General features: G+C 42.6%; 1 protein-coding gene across 1 annotated transcript in view; it reads left to right on the top strand.

Annotated features, from left to right (window-relative positions):
• The window catches only part of Sdk1 (sidekick cell adhesion molecule 1), a 983,759-nt gene that overhangs the window by 401,105 nt on the left and 566,436 nt on the right, over positions 1-16,218 (top strand).

Here is a 16,218-nt window from a genome sequence, read left to right as displayed (position 1 = left end):
AAACCCTGTAGGCCTGGCATGTCTTAAATTTAGATCTGTTTTCATTTTGTATGTGTGTCCTGGCCTTTGTCATTAGTTCAGTCTTCTTTATTGCTGAGAATTCTGTGGTCAAGATGTCCCTTAGATTGCTTAGCCATTCGTCTGCAGAAGAATATCTGTTTCTTTTTATGAGACAGTCTCATGTAGCCCAGGCTAGCCTTGTTCTCACCATGTAGCTGAGGATGGCTTTGGACTCCTGATCCTTCTGCCTCTAGTCACCTTACGAATGTCCGTGGATGAACACCCAAGCAAACAAAGGCAGATTCTAAACGCCATTAAGTCCGTGGAAGTTATTGATTAGTGGTTATGAAAATCCCCCGTCAGAGCACTGCGAGGACTATGATACTGAAACTTACACATGGCCCGACAGATGTCTCAGTAGATGAAAACCTTGAATAGCAAGCCTGGGACTGCAGTCTGGATCCTCAGGACCCACAGATAGATGTGGCAATCTCCTAGAGTCCTGGGCATCAGGATGTGGAGACAGGGAATATCTAGAGCCAGCTGGCCTGACAGGCTCAATGAATTGGCAAATCCTGGTCTCAGATAAAGACTTTGATTCATAAATAAAGTAAAGGGAGACTAAGGCAGATATCCGATGTCAATCTCTGGCCTGTATAAGCACACATGCATACATAGATACATGTGGCCTTTCACACATACAGGCATGTATACATGTGTGTGTGTGTGTACATATACATACATGATATATATGTATATACCAAGCACATATATATGATATAGGTGATGTGTACATATCATGTAACAGCGTTTACAGAAGTGGCTAACCTTTCATTACAGCTCTGTAAGGCAGGCAAGGGAGGAACTGTCATCGTTGTTTGGCAGCTCAGCTCATCAAGGCTAGAGAAACAAGATCCTACCCCAGGGTTTACTCCACATCGCAGCCAAAATACAGATTCCGTCTTTTGATCCTGCTGAGTACTCTAAAAAAAAATAATAAACCCACAGCTGCTCGTTATTGATGGAAGTAGCAATTTCTGTGATTTGTAAATTAACATTTCCAGAGGGGGAAAGACGTCTCTATAATGAAGCTGTCACAAACCACACGCACTTGTCCTGGGACTTGGAACAGAGCTAATAGCATTGTTCCTGCTGAGGTACGTGTGTGAACTGGGCTGTCCCAGGTCACCATTCATTTGTCTACCCCAGAAGCATATGGAGCCTCTGTATGCTAGGAAGCTCCACCCCAGCATCACTCCCCTGCCTGCCCCGAGCTCTCTTTCCTGTGTTCAGAGCTCTTTCCCCCAGTCTGCTCCAGAGTACCTCCCACTGTGCCCCAGGCGGCTCTGCTCATAGCAGAGGAGGCTGACATCAAACTTTGGGTTTATAAATTAAGCAGGAGTAATTTCAGGCAGGGCATCACTCAGCAAAGCGTTACCAGGAGCAAACCAATTGCAAGGGTGACTGCAGCGTCAGCCTCCGCACGCCCGACCTGTGTGTCGTCTGCATGAGTGTGAGTTGCTCTACCCCTTGTGGTCTGTTGGTGTGTCCTTGTTACTGTAACAAGGCCTGCTTCTACAAAGCCTAGTGCTTGTTTAATAAGCAAATGATCGTTTAATCACTTCAACTTTAAGAGTTATGTGCCTTCGGACTCTTAACAAACTCGTTTAGACAGCAGGAAGCAGATTGGGAGGCTTTCGAGGGGAGTTCATGATTTGAACATGTGATGTATGTGCACCCATGGTAGATCATTGCAATTAGTACCCCTCCCCCCGCCCAGAACCCATGGCGGAAAGATGAACAGATCTCCACAAGTTGTCCACCGACTTCGACACAGATGCCGTGGCATGCAGGTGCCTCCACAGGTGCCAGACAGACACAAGAATGACAAACAAAGTTGTTAATGTTAAGTTTCTTAGGTATTGAGAACTAAGTGAAAATAGAAATGTAAATGAAAAAAAAGAAAGTGGGATGTCGCTACTGCAGATGTAAAGGGGAAATTTACAGTCCAAAATACCTGTTTAAAAGGGAAGTCTTTACAAGTCTTTTACATGTATTGGTGTGTTCTACATGTATTGGTGTGTTCACGCCATGCATTGTATATCTGGAAGTCAACTTGAGGGAGTCTGTTCTGTCCCTCCAGGATGTGAGTTCCAGGGACCAAGCTAAGGTGAATACCTGCTGAGCCATATTGCCAGTCCCAAGAGAGAAGGCTTAAACTCCTACATAAAGACGAGGAAAATAAGTCCAAGGAGGGAGCTGTACTTCCTATCAGAAGGTTTGCTAGCATGGAAAAAACAGGCAAACGTGGGGGTGGGCAATAAAGTGAGGAAAATTCGAAAATTGACCCCAAAAAGCTGATCCCTGGAAATGATCAGTCATGTGGACAAACCTTTAGCAAGACTGTCAAGAAAACCAGGTAGAAACCAGAAAAACTCAAATCACTGGTGGCAGAAGTGAGGGGGCATCACTACAGACCCTGCAGTAGCCAGCATGATATTAAGGGGTTGCATGGAGACAGTTGTGTGCTCACATTTATCATTTATTCTGAAAAACATGCTCATGCCTTTTGCTTTCTCTTTTCCCCTAGTGCTGGGCTTCAAACTCAGCACCCGTTGTGTGCCAGGCAAGTAAGTGCTCCACCATCGAGCTGCACCCCAGCTCCCTATGTGATTTTCAATGGCACCGAATGTGTAGAATTCATGTATCTTATGATCTTGTAAATCTGGGCATTAGCCTAGAATGACAGGAGTGATGTTTATTTGTTTGTTTGTTTGTTGGTTGGTTTTTAATACCAGAACACTGCCCTTCCTGCTTTTTCTCGAGTAATCAGGAGGGTAAATTCTTTCATGTATGTCATCTAGGTGCTGGGCATGGGTCGATCTCTATATCTTACATCTCTTTTTTTATTGTAAAGTGTATCGGGCCTTAGATCTTGTGACATTTGTAGGTCCTTAAGCAAGCTTGGTGATTAATAAGTTTCCACTCAAAGCCTGTAGTTTGAGTTGAGGTAGCTGGACTTTCAGAGCTGTGAGCTCTCTTGGTAGACTTCTAATGTTTTTCTGTTCTCTAGTTGGAGTCAAGACACTTTCATTCTGAAAACGAATCATTAGATTTTGTTTCTTACAACCTTGTCTCCTTCAAAAAAAAAAATAGAGAGGAGGACAGGCTTCCCAATTTATTTATGGGGATTGTGTTCTTTTGGTATCTAAGTTAGATAGCACTGGAAAAGGAATCACACCCTCTTTTATAGGTCTAGATATAACATCTTCCATTGAATACTCATGAATGTATAAAAGTAAAATGTATAAAATTTAAATAAAACTTTGTAAAATCTCACGAGGCTGAGGCAGAAGGAACATGTTGTGCATACATGCACTATTTGTCCAGCCTTGTGGGGAACATTTTATAAATCCCCATAAATTAAATATTTATAATTTATATAACTACATAATATATTTTATTTACTTATAATTATTACAGTTTATATTTATATCCTATATAATTACAATAATTATAATAATATTTAATAAAGATACACAACAGAATTATATTATAATTTTATATGTTATATATAAAACTAAACCAGGTCTTAGAGACTTGTTGAACATTTAATCAAATCATAAGGTAAAAATTTGAAGGACTGGTGAGTGTATTACTTTATTAAAAAGTGGTAAAACTAAATTCAATTGTGTAAGATCTCTAGGCAAACTAGGAGTGGACAAGAATATACACAGTCTGATAAGCTACCTACAGCCAGGCAGACACTGTGGCAGCTGTAACCTCAGCCCTCGGGAGGCTAAGAAAGGGACATCGAGAGTCCAGTGCCAGCCTGTACAGCAAGACCCTGCCTTCAAAAAACAGGACAACCAAACTACACCAATAAGCAAAAACTCTGTCACACACGCAGAGATCACTTGTGGGAATGTGTCATAGTACAGCTCTAACGGGAGCACATCTCCATAAATCAAAACATGCAAATGCCTACCACTCCTCAACCAGAACGGCCTTGGAGGAGGCCAGACTGCCTTCAGCCCTCAACAGGGTGACAGTAAGAGAAGAAGAGGGCATTTAGCTGTGATTGGTATAGCCTGGGTGGCTGTTTTCCTTCAGCTTCTGTGGACTTGCCGTTTGAACACTCTCACTGGATCCTAGTGCACATTGATTGTCCCGCCTTGTCAGGTCCTTGGCTCTGGGAGAACCAAGAAAGCAACTGGAATGAAGACTTAATTAGTTCATATCCTAATTACTTTTCTATTGCTGTGATAAGACGCTGGGACTAGGCAGCCTGTAGAGGAGAGAGTTTGTTTGAGGCTTACAGTTTCAGAGGGTTAGAGTCTGTGACCGCCATGGTGGGGCACATGGTAGCAGGCAGACATGGTGCTAGAGTCATAACCGAGAGCTCACATCTTGAGACACAACACAACCTTGAGGTGGAGAAAGAGCTAACTGGCAATGGCATGGCCTTTTGAAACCTCAAAGCCCATCCCACCCCATGACAATCCTCCTCCAACAAAGACCACACCTCCTAATCTTCCCCAAGCAATCCCACCAACAGGGAACCATATTCAAACACATGCTCCTTGTGGGGGGAGCATTCTCACTGAACACATACGCAAAGTGTGTTTGATCTCTAGCATTCCATAAAGTCAGACATGATGGTGCTCTCCTACAATCCAGGCCCTCCAGCAGAAGTTCAAGGTCATCGTCATGCGTGCAGTGAACTCTCGACCAGCCAGGAAATACCGAAGATCCTATCTCAAAAACAAAATAACCAAAGCAGGGACCTCGGTGGTGTCCATCCAGGGTTTCAAAACAATGTTTAGGTAGCCTAAAAGAACACAGAGAGGTGAAAAATTAAGCTCACACAAAAATCTGTCCCCTATGTTCATGGCAATTGAATTCTTAATAACCACAAACTGAAAACATATAAAAATGTCCGTCAGCTGGCTAGCAGGTAATCAGCTGCCTCTGTAATGCGGGATACTGCTCTGTGATCGAAATGATAGGTGCGCACAACTGGGGTGAGTCTCTAGGGTGACAAAATGATTCAGTTCCAAAGGCCATGCACTGCACAGTTCTACTCTTATGTGGTTTGTGTTGTTGAGATGATAAAGTCAGTGTAGTAGTTAACAGGTAACACTGAGGTTGGAAGGGGCAAGAGGTGTGGGTCACAGAAAGAATGCTTATGGCCTTGGGATGCTCAGCATTTTGACTACATCAGCAGTGCCGTCCTGGCTTCATTGTCCCTGGTTAATTCTGCAAGCCGTTACCCCTGTAGGGAGTGAGCTATAGGAACCACAGACAGTCCGTTATTTCTGGTACCTGCCTGTGAACCTACAGTTAAGACCTTGGAGGAAGGGAGAGGAGAAATGGTGGCCTCCAGACATTCTTAGAAAAGGCTTTACACTGTGCTTCCCAGTTATTTTCTACCTGGAGACTTGGGTATATAAGTGGTGAATAAAGCTACAGGAGACTCTCACTCTTTTTCCTCACTCTCACTCTTCCTCCCGCTCTTCCTCTCTCTCTCTCTCTCTCTCTCTCTCTCTCTCTCTCTCTCTCTCTCTCTCTCTCTCTCTCTCTCCTCTCTTCCTCTCCTGGCTTGACACGAAAAAAAAAAAAAAAAAAAAGAAAAGGCTTTACTCTGGGAGGTTATAGCATTTCAAATAAAGAAACACCTCTGGAGTCTATTTTTGACTGCTGAGAGAAGCCAGTATTCTAAAAGCTTCAAGACGCTAGATTCTCAGGCAGGCAGGGCTCAGCTATTACCCAACTTTTGACTAGTATTTGGGTCCTGAGTGCACAAAATTAAACATATTAATACTGTTTCAAAGACATAGGGGACAATCTAAGTGTTCTAAAGGAGTACTAGGTCTTTCCTAAGCTCCAAAGAGATTAAAGGATTCTATGGTCATACAGGCTAGTGGCTTCAGAGCCCCAGCTGGGGCTTTGGTCATGGGATCCTGTCTCAGTACTACCCTTCATGTTTGTCTGAGCATTAGCAAATTAGTTACTCCTTAGGGCTTAAGTTCTTCAATGTCATATGAGACTAAGGAGTCATAACCGTGTTTGGAAAGAATAAATGAGGTGGGAACCAGACCGCTAGGGGTACCCTGCAGATGCCACATTTATAGAAGCCGGTATAATGGTAGCAAAGCAAAGCAACCCAGACAAAGTCCCTCTTCGTTGCTGCTTGGCAGTGGGATCTTGGGAATGCCTTTTGCTTTTCAGACCATAGTGTTTTTGAACAGAGTCTTCTAGTTTACTCCTCCTTAGATTCCAATGCAAGCTTCTTCAAAAAACAAACAAACAAACAAACAAAAACAACAACAACAACAACAACAACAACAACAAAAAAAACCGGTGACATAAGTGGCTGCATTTGTGGACTGAGGTGTCGTTCAGTATGAATGCTGAATGAGTCTGCCTGACTTCTGAAGTGTATGCTACTAATGGCTGAGACACAGCCCATCCCCTTCATCTTCTTATGATGCTGTCATTTCATTCCAAACAGCACTGCCTGCTCCACCACCCCATGTGCTCAACCATGATTACTCTGAGGTCAACAAACAGTTGCTGAAGAGAAAATTGACCTGTGTTCCTACTTTCTACCTGTCTTCCTTTTCGTATTGGCAGTGCTTCCTCCCCCTCCCCATCGGCAGTTCTGTAGGAAGAAGTGAGCAGCTGTAACAGAGACCATGGGAACCAGACTGCCACTATTTATTGCACAATATGTTTTGTCAAACCCTTCCCTAAAGAAAGTATGAGCCTGTATTAGTCAAGGGTCTCTAGAGTCAGAGAACTTATGGAATGAATCTATATATGGAAAAGGGATTACTAGAATGACTTTTGGTCTGCAGTCCAACTAACCCAACATTGACCACCTGTGAACGGAAAGTTCAAAAATCCAGTAGTTGCTCAGTCCCATGAGGCTGGGTGTTTCACCTGGTTTTCTGTATAAGCTGGAATCCTGGAGAAGTGGGCTCCAACAGATGGGCTTGCAGAGTGCAAGCAGACAAAGAAAATACACCCTCCCGTCTCCCGTTGTCCTTATATGGGCCTCCAGCAGAAGGGATGGCCAGATAAAAGGTGTGACTCCAGATCTGGATTAAAGGTATGTCATCTCACTCCAAGGTCTAGACCAAAAGCTTGTGTCCCCCAGCATCACGATCTAGATCAAAGGCATGTTGTCTTCCTGCCTCAAGATCCAGGTCAAAGGTATGCCTTCCATTTCTGGATTGTAGTTCATTCCAGACATAGTCGAGTTCACAATCTAGGGTAGCTGTCCCAGAGCCATTCCTTTAGTGTCCCAGCTTCTCTTGCAGCTAGGGTGGATTCTGCCTGCTTCTCCCAGTTCGCTGTAGAAAATCCTGTCAGAACTGCTGTTTCCCTTTCTCCTTGGACAGCTCAGTGTCACCAGTTGTCTCTAGACATTGTTGCTTATAGAGGAATGACTATCCTGAGTTACATGGTGGGAAATGTGGGGGGCAGTCTGAGTGGGGTTCCCCAGAAGCCAGCAGCGGAAGGATTCTTCTCAGATATACTCACCCTGTTGTCCAATTGTTGTTGTATGAGAATATTCTTGTAATTAGCTTTAAAATATATTTGTTTTCACTGTCTGTGACTGAATAGAACCCAGCCATTATAGCCCATCACTATATGAAAGTCTGAGCAAATTACTTACCTTCTCTAGATTTCCTGTTTCTCCCTTTATAATAATGGGGGTTGATTTGGATGATAAACTAAGCTTTGTGCGTCGTGTCTTCTGTAGACTAAGCAAGTAATTGGAAGTGATTATCTCTCTCTCCTGATGAACTCATATAAAATTCTAAATTTCTCTGAGTTTGTGTCTACACAGGCATGTATTTTCCAAACTAAGTACCTTTTGTCGGAATAATGCTTTATTTGGACATGTTTTGACAGCTAGAACATGTGTTCCAACTGCAAACAAAAATATTTCCAATCGCTGTTTTGATCTTCTGTGAGGAAATGAATGTTTTCTGTCTGAGTTGTTAAGCTACAAAACATGTTTGCTAAGTTTATATATATTTTTTGCAAATATACTCATCATTTCTTAGAATGTCGTCTTGGAGAAGCAAACAGTATATTCTTTGTTCTTTGGCAGGGCTTATAGTTTGCAAGCGAGAGCAAGTCAAAATGTCTGAAAAATTACTGAATGGCAGCTGGGAGAGACAGCCAGGTTAGAGATGCAAAGCTTTGTGTCTCTGGTAATGGCCCTGATGTTATCCCCAGTGCTAGTGGCTAAATTTTCACAGGGCACCGCGAATCTAGAACGAAATAACATTATATTTATGTCTTGAGTATCACATAATATCGATCTTTTTTATTATAAATATATACATTTTCTCTTCCAGGGTCATGAGAAAATTCTATTTTCCCCAAGAATATAATTCACTTGAGGCTTATTGTTAATGTTCAATGACAGTGACAGGGGTTTATCTTTTTATAATCATATTACTTCTCTTTCAGATTTTTCATGTAGTAAATGAAAAAGTAAGACCCCTGGATAGCATATCCTTTTTACTGGCATTTAGGATAAAGAGAAACCCAATAAATCATGCATTGAGCAGCTCCACCAATATTGAATTATAAGATCAGGATATAACTTTCGTAGATGAATCACCAGGCAAATGTGTCACAGCCTGTCTCATTCGGAAAGTGCAACTGGGTTCTTCTTCTGCACAGACACATTGTTTTAACCCCAAGTAGCTAGATGGACACCCAGTCCCTTCAGCTCTGGCCCTCCATAAACAGTTCTGTGAAACAGTCATGGGCCTTACTTCTCCCGGGTAGGGGGCTTGTAGCATGCTGCGATTTTTTTCACGTTAATTATACTCTCTATTGTAAGATCAGAATAAACTTTCTATTACTAAAAGCCATCGGCTTTGTCAAAAAATTAGAAGAAATGCTTTCTGGGCTGGAGAGATGGCTCACTACTCTTGCAGAGGATTTCTTAGATGTCTAACAACCACCCCTAACTCAAACTCTAGGGGGACCAGGTACAGCTAGTATATGCAGATACCTTGCACACACATCTACATGGGTCTAACCACCCCCACGAAGGTAATTCTTTGCGTCTTTATGACATATTTTATAATATATCATGTCAAAACTCTTCAAAAATACCGTAGTCTGGGAGCTGGAGATGTGGATCAGGTGGTAAAGTGCTTGCCTAGCATTCAGAGGCCTGGGTTCCAGCCCCAGGTCTGCTTTCAACCAGGCATGGAGAAGCATGCTCACAGTCCTAAAACTTAAGAGGTAGAGGTAGGAGGATCAGAAGTTCAGGCTTGTCTTTTGCTACCTGGGGAGTCTGGGGCCAGCCATGAGAGCCTTTCCCAAAGAGGGTGAAAAAAGAGTTAAACTGTCCATTTCTATCCGGCTTACAGGACTTCAGCGAGTGATGTCTCCCTCCTCCCCATAACCTATCAGAAAGTATCCTGTGCCTGCTCTCTTCCAGTGTTTTTTGTTCTTTAAGAAACAGTATTTGCAGGCGAGTTTCCTCAGCTTAAGATAGAAAACAAGGCCACCATTCCCAGCTTATCAATCACCAGCAAGCTTGCCTGTTCCTTTCAGACAACTACACCAATGTGCCACACTTTCAAATCATTTTTCAACACGAATACATTCAAATGTATATGAAAAGCAGTTAGAGATATCGGAATTTCACTTTTCTCCCGAGTTGTAGAGTTTTTACAAAGCCGTGTAACAACAGCATGAGGTGAGACTACGGGAGGCTATTGCGGAGAGAGAGCTCCTCGTTTTTATCAAATCTGGCCTGGATACCATCAGTTAGGGCAACTCCTGACAGTACTGACCGACATACCCTGTCCAGACAATGGACTCTGCTTTCTGACAAGGACTTGGAACAGACTGTGACGGACTGTGCCTCCTTAAGTTCATAGTTTGGGGGCTCGCTATTCTCATGAGTTGGCTATGCCTACATCTGGTTTTCCCTCCATTCCCATTCTCTTTTTCTATCTCTTTCTCCACGTTCCCACTTTTACGGCATGGATTAAATGTGTACTACTAGCAGGGACAGTGGGGGTGGCATTTAAGTTGCTAGCCAGGAGGAGAGGGCTCTGTGACTGAAGCAGTCACTGTGCAAGCATGGGGGTGGCTGAGAGCCTCCTGTTACCACAGCAGGCTGCAGGCAGAGGTGTGACCGGCAGGATATCAAACACACAGGCATGCACTACCTTAAAGTTTATATTATGTATTATATAAATATATGTATTTATATTATGTATTATATAAATGTATATGTATATTGGTATATATGTATGCATATGTGTATATGTGTAATGTGTGTATATATGCATATGTGTATATATATGCCAAATTTTTAGATTAAAAATAAAATTTCTGTTCTCTTAAGGCTAAATATTTAAGAAGAGTGAGAGAGAAGAAGGGGAGGAGCATGAAGAGGAAGAGTAGAAAAAGGAGGAGAAACAGAAGCAACAAAGAACAGGAGTTGAAATCTTGGGGCTCCTTGCCCTTGAGAATTGACCACACCTTGCCTCCCTCCGCTCCTTCCTGTGTTCTCTCTCTCTCTCTCTCTCTCTCTCTCTCTCTCTCTCTCTCTCTCTCTCCCCATTTATTCATTCACTCATCCATATTTATTAAGTTTATTTACTGTGCCGGGCACTCGGGAGATAACGGAGAGCAGGGCGGACATGGTTCCTACTCTCATTTAACTCATAATTGAATTGAGAGTAGACATTAAATGAATAATTCCATAAATAATTTTATTATATTCTCATTCCTGTTCAGATACTCAAAGCAATGCTGGAATTCCATAGTCTCCCTAAGAAATTCCTCCTGGTTCTAAAACTCTATCATACATAATTTGGGAAATGTAAGAATAAGTCAAGAGAAATAACTTCAGATGCTCCATAGCCCAAAAGTGTTGTTAGCAATTTTCTTAGATACACACACGTGTGGTCTAAGTATCTCATATGTGTGTGTGTGTGTGTGTGTGTGTGTGTATGTGTGTATGCAAGCATGTGGTGTATGAACCTATGTTCTGTGTGTATATATGTGTGCATGAGCCCATGTGGTGTATGTATGTGTGCATGAGCCCATGAGGTGTATGTATGTGTGCATGAGCCCATGAGGTGTATGTATGTGTGCATGAGCCCATGAGGTGTATGTATGTGTGCATGAGCTCATGGAGGCCAGAGGTCAACATGAGTGTCATCCTCTGTTGCTTTTCCCCTTATTTTGTGAGATAAGGTCTCTCACTGACCATAGACCGGATGTTTTCAGCTAGAGCTAGTTAGACATCCCCGGTATCTTTCTTCTCCACCTCCCCATGCAGGGGCATGACAGATGCCACCACAGGACCCAAACTCAAGTCCTCAAGCCATCTCACCAACCACAAAATGATTCTGAAATAGTTAAAATCCCTCACATTGTCAATACGTGAGCATGTATTTCAGGCTGTGTGTAGTGGCACATACATATCTGTAACCCGAACATCTGGGCGGGAGAGGCAAAGAGATTGGGGGTTTCTTCTCATTCTCAAGTACACAGCAAGGTCAAGGCCAATCTAGGCTAAATGACAGTCCTTTTTCAGAACAATAAAAGTAAGTAAGTAGACATATGTTTTATTTGCTGGATAGTTTAGGTATTCAGCATAGACATTGTAGAGTGTGCTCTATTTTTCGCTTTATTTTTATGCCTGTATTGATGGAGACGTGATTTTCATATCTCGATTATTAGTCTGTTGTATAATCTGGAGTTGCAATTGCTAGGTCAGGAAGCATGAATAACTTTTAAAATCACCATGTATCATGCCACACGTGACACATTATAAACTACACTCTTGATCTATTTATAACATACTATATGAAGCCCTCGTCAGGGTGCTAGAGTCCTATCAATTTCCACATGAACTCCCAGGATATTTAAAGGCCTACTAGATGTTTTTTGCTGTTGTTAGATCTTTCTAGACTTTCAGTGTATACCTATACAAAAGAGACATCCGGGCACTTTAATATTTCCATTTACATGCCATCCAGCTATATTTTGTGTGTGACTATGATTTGGCAAATTTCTATTATGAGAGACTTGAATATTTTTGGTTAAGTAGAACACAGGAAATTGCAGGTGTCATATTGCATATTACGTTAATATGATTGAACACATTATTTAAGCAGTACATTAATGGGCTGTATATTTTTTCCTAAGGTCCCGCACAGTTTGTTTCTTTGGTGAGCCTTACACATTCCCTTCCCTTGCTGCCTTACCTGTGGACAGTGTGTGAGCATGAACAAGGAAGCGTGTGTCCATCACCTCTGTTTACGAACCCATCCCCCCCACCCCCATTTCCTTTATTCTGCATGAAAAGCCAGTAGCCCTGCAAATATTTATCACCTTAACATTCATCACTGTAAATCCATTTGCTTTCTGAGGTGAAATCTCAGGGTTGTTTTGATTTGCATTTCCCTTATGACTAAAGATGTTGAACATTTCTTTAGGTGTTTCTCAGCCATTCGGCATTCCTCAGCTGTGAATTCTTTGTTTAGCTCTGAACCCCATTTTTAATAGGGTTATTTGTCTCCCTGCGGTCTAACTTCTTGAGTTCTTTGTATATTTTGGATATAAGGCCTCTATCTGTTGTAGGATTGGTAAAGATCTTTTCCCAATCTGTTGGTTGCCGTTTTGTCCTAACCACAGTGTCCTTTGCCTTACAGAAGCTTTGCAGTTTTATGAGATCCCATTTGTCGATTCTTGATCTTAGAGCATAAGCCATTGGTGTTTTGTTCAGGAAATTTTTTCCAGTGCCCATGTGTTCCAGATGCTGCCCTAGTTTTTCTTCTATTAGTTTGAGTGTGTCTGGTTTGATGTGGAGGTCCTTGATCCACTTGGACTTAAGCTTTGTACAGGGTGATAAGCATGGATCGATCTGCATTCTTCTACATGTTGACCTCCAGTTGAACCAGCACCATTTGCTGAAAATGCTACCTTTTTTCCATTGGATGGTTTTGGCTCCTTTGTCAAAAATCAAGTGACCATAGGTGTGTGGGTTCATTTCTGGGTCTTCAATTCTATTCCATTGGTCTATCTGTCTGTCTCTGTACCAATACCATGCAGTTTTTATCACTATTGCTCTGTAATACTGCTTGAGTTCAGGGATAGTGATTCCCTCTGAAGTCCTTTTATTGTTGAGGATAGTTTTCGCTATCCTGGGTTTTTTGTTATTCCAGATGAATTTGCAAATTGTTCTGTCTAACTCTTTGAAGAATTGGATTGGTATTTTGATGGGGATTGCATTGAATCTGTAGATCGCTTTTGGTAAAATGGCCATTTTTACTATATTAATCCTGCCAATCCATGAGCATGGGAGATCTTTCCATCTTCTGAGGTCCTCTTCAATTTCTTTCTTCAGAGTCTTGAAGTTCTTATTGTACAAATCCTTTACTTGCTTGGTTAAAGTCACACCGAGGTACTTTATATTATTTGGGTCTATTATGAAGGGTGTCATTTCCCTAATTTCTTTCTCGGCTTGTTTCTCTTTTGTGTAGAGGAAGGCTACTGATTTATTTGAGTTAATTTTATACCCAGCCACTTTGCTGAAGTTGTTTATCAGCTTTAGTAGTTCTCTGGTGGAACTTTTGGGATCACTTAAATATACTATCATATCATCTGCAAATAGTGATATTTTGACTTCTTCTTTTCCGATCTGTATCCCCTTGACCTCCTTTTGTTGTCTGATTGCTCTGGCTAGAACTTCAAGAACTATATTGAATAAGTAGGGAGAGAGTGGGCAGCCTTGTCTAGTCCCTGATTTTAGTGGGATTGCTTCAAGTTTCTCTCCATTTAGTTTAATGTTAGCAACTGGTTTGCTGTATATGGCTTTTACCATGTTTAGGTATGGGCCTTGAATTCCTATTCTTTCCAGGACTTTTATCATGAAGGGGTGTTGAATTTTGTCAAATGCTTTCTCAGCATCTAATGAAATGATCATGTGGGTTTGTCCTTTCAGTTTGTTTATATAATGGATCACGTTGATGGTTTTCCGTATATTAAACCATCCCTGCATGCCTGGGATGAAGCCTACTTGATCATGGTGGATGATTGTTTTGATGTGCTCTTCCATTTGCTTTCTTAATTTGTTTGGTTCCTTTGCCTTTTCTTGTAATTCTTTGCATCAATTTCAGAAATTACATCACAAGTTAAGCTTTGCACCTGTGTAACACCAAACTGTTCCCCTCTGGAAGCATTGTCTGCCTCTAAAACAGTCCTCATGTCTACAGTGGTACCTGTTGAAGGATTTGATGCCATTACTACTAGATACCAATCTTCTCAATAGTACTTGGAATTTTATAACTTTTGAGCATAGTTTATCGTGTGTGTGTGTGTGTGTGTGTGTGTGTGTGTGTGTGTGTGTGTGTCTTTGTCCCTGCATACACCAGGCTGTCTAGCCTATAAGCTAAATGGGATCCTCTGGCCTCAGACTCCTTTCTCCCCACAGGAGTGCTAGGATTATAGAAACACAGCCTTCTGTGGGTTCAAGCCAGGTCCTCACACTAGCACACACATGCTTTACCAACTGAGCTGTCTGCACAGCCCTTTGCTTTCGTTTCTGTGACTGTTTCCTTTGTCTCTCTCCTTGACTAATTTGAGCCTTGCATCTTCTTATTTGTGTCGCTACATATAGTTTGTACCGACCCAATGTCTACCACCCCCAGTGTCATAGACTACCCGGACTGTCAGTCCCTGGGTCCCGTGACTATCTCATTTTCTCTCACCTGCCAGGTTGCCCGTGCCCTGTGTTTAGGTTTCAGCCTGTGGACCACAGTAGGCTAGAGCATTGATCAATCAAGAAGACCACTCAGACCGTACCCCTGTACATGTTCACAGGGGATTTTGATCTAGACTCCTTATTAAGAGTCTGTTTCCTGCTGATTCCAGACTGCTGCTATTACAGTTTGACAGTTGTAACTAAGAGGCACACCCTGGGACTTATCTCTGTGGGTTTTGTCTTTGGTGTTTTTATGTGCAACTGGTTTTATTAGTGCATAAAAAGTATTCCCGGAGTTTTAACTTAATCCGTGTGCCACTTACATTCTTGTTATTTTTCTCTTTCTTTTGATTTATTCACTTTACATCTTGCTCACTACCCCTCCTCCCAGTCACCTTCTCCAACAGTCCTTCCTCCCTTTCCCCTCTTGTCCTCTGAGAGGGTGGGGCCCCCTGGGTATCCTTCCACCTTGGCATATCAGGACTCTGTGTGGCTAGGTTCTTCCTCTTCCAATGAAGCCAGCCAAGGCAGCCCAGCTAGAACTCATCCCACAGGCATGCAGCAGTCTGTGAGATAGCCCCTATTCCAGTCTTCTGGGACCCTCATGAAGATCAAGCAGTACATCTGCTATGTATCTGGGGGTAGGGCTAGGTTCAGCCCATGTGTGTATGTTCTTTGGTTGGTGGCTCAGTCTTCTGAAAGCCCCAAGGGTCCAGGTTAGTTGACTCTGTTGGTCTTCTTGTAGAGTTCCTATCTCCTTTGGGGTCCACAGTCCTTCCCCTAGCTCTTCCAAAAGAGTTCCCAAGCTTCATCCACTGTTTGGCTGTAGGTCCCCCTCAGTCAGCTGCTGGGTGAAGCCTCTTAGAGGACAGTCATGCTAGCCTCCTCTCCCCAAGCATAACAGTATCATTAATGGGATGGGTCTCAAGTTGGCGCGTTTATTGGTTAGCCATTCCCCCAGTCCCTGCTCCAGCCCTCATCCCTGCATTTCTTGTAGACAGGATAAATTTTCAAAAAATTCGTGACAGGTTGGTGTCCCTGTTACTCCACTGAGATTCGTGCCTGGCTATGGGAGGTGGCCTCTTCAGGTTCCACATTGCCACTGCTCAGGTCACCCCTACAGTAGTAAATATTTAAATCCTGACCCAGGGTTCCTACCCTACCTTTGGTTATTGAGTTCCCATATAAAAGACACTCTCTTCCCGTATGAAAGCAGCACGGGAGCTGGGCAGCTGCTTAACCTCCATGTTGTTAGAATCTATCTTCCTATTGATAACCCCAAGTTACTGCTGACTGTTTGATCTGGGTTGCTCTTAACTCCTATTGGGCAGCCCTTCAGGGCCAGTTCTCCTTTCTCCTCCTCCGCGTTCTTCTTCTCCCCTGACCTCCAACCCCGAGCCTGAGAAATCTCAACCCTACCTATGTCTCTTCCGCCCAACTATTGGCTGTTG

This window comes from Rattus norvegicus, chromosome 12 (genome assembly GCF_021556685.1).
Source record: "Rattus norvegicus strain SHRSP/BbbUtx chromosome 12, alternate assembly SHRSP_T2T, whole genome shotgun sequence".
In the NCBI taxonomy this organism is placed as follows: Eukaryota; Metazoa; Chordata; class Mammalia; order Rodentia; family Muridae; genus Rattus; species Rattus norvegicus.
Note: the sequence above shows the minus strand (reverse complement) of the source record. Positions and strands in the feature narration are given on the sequence as shown.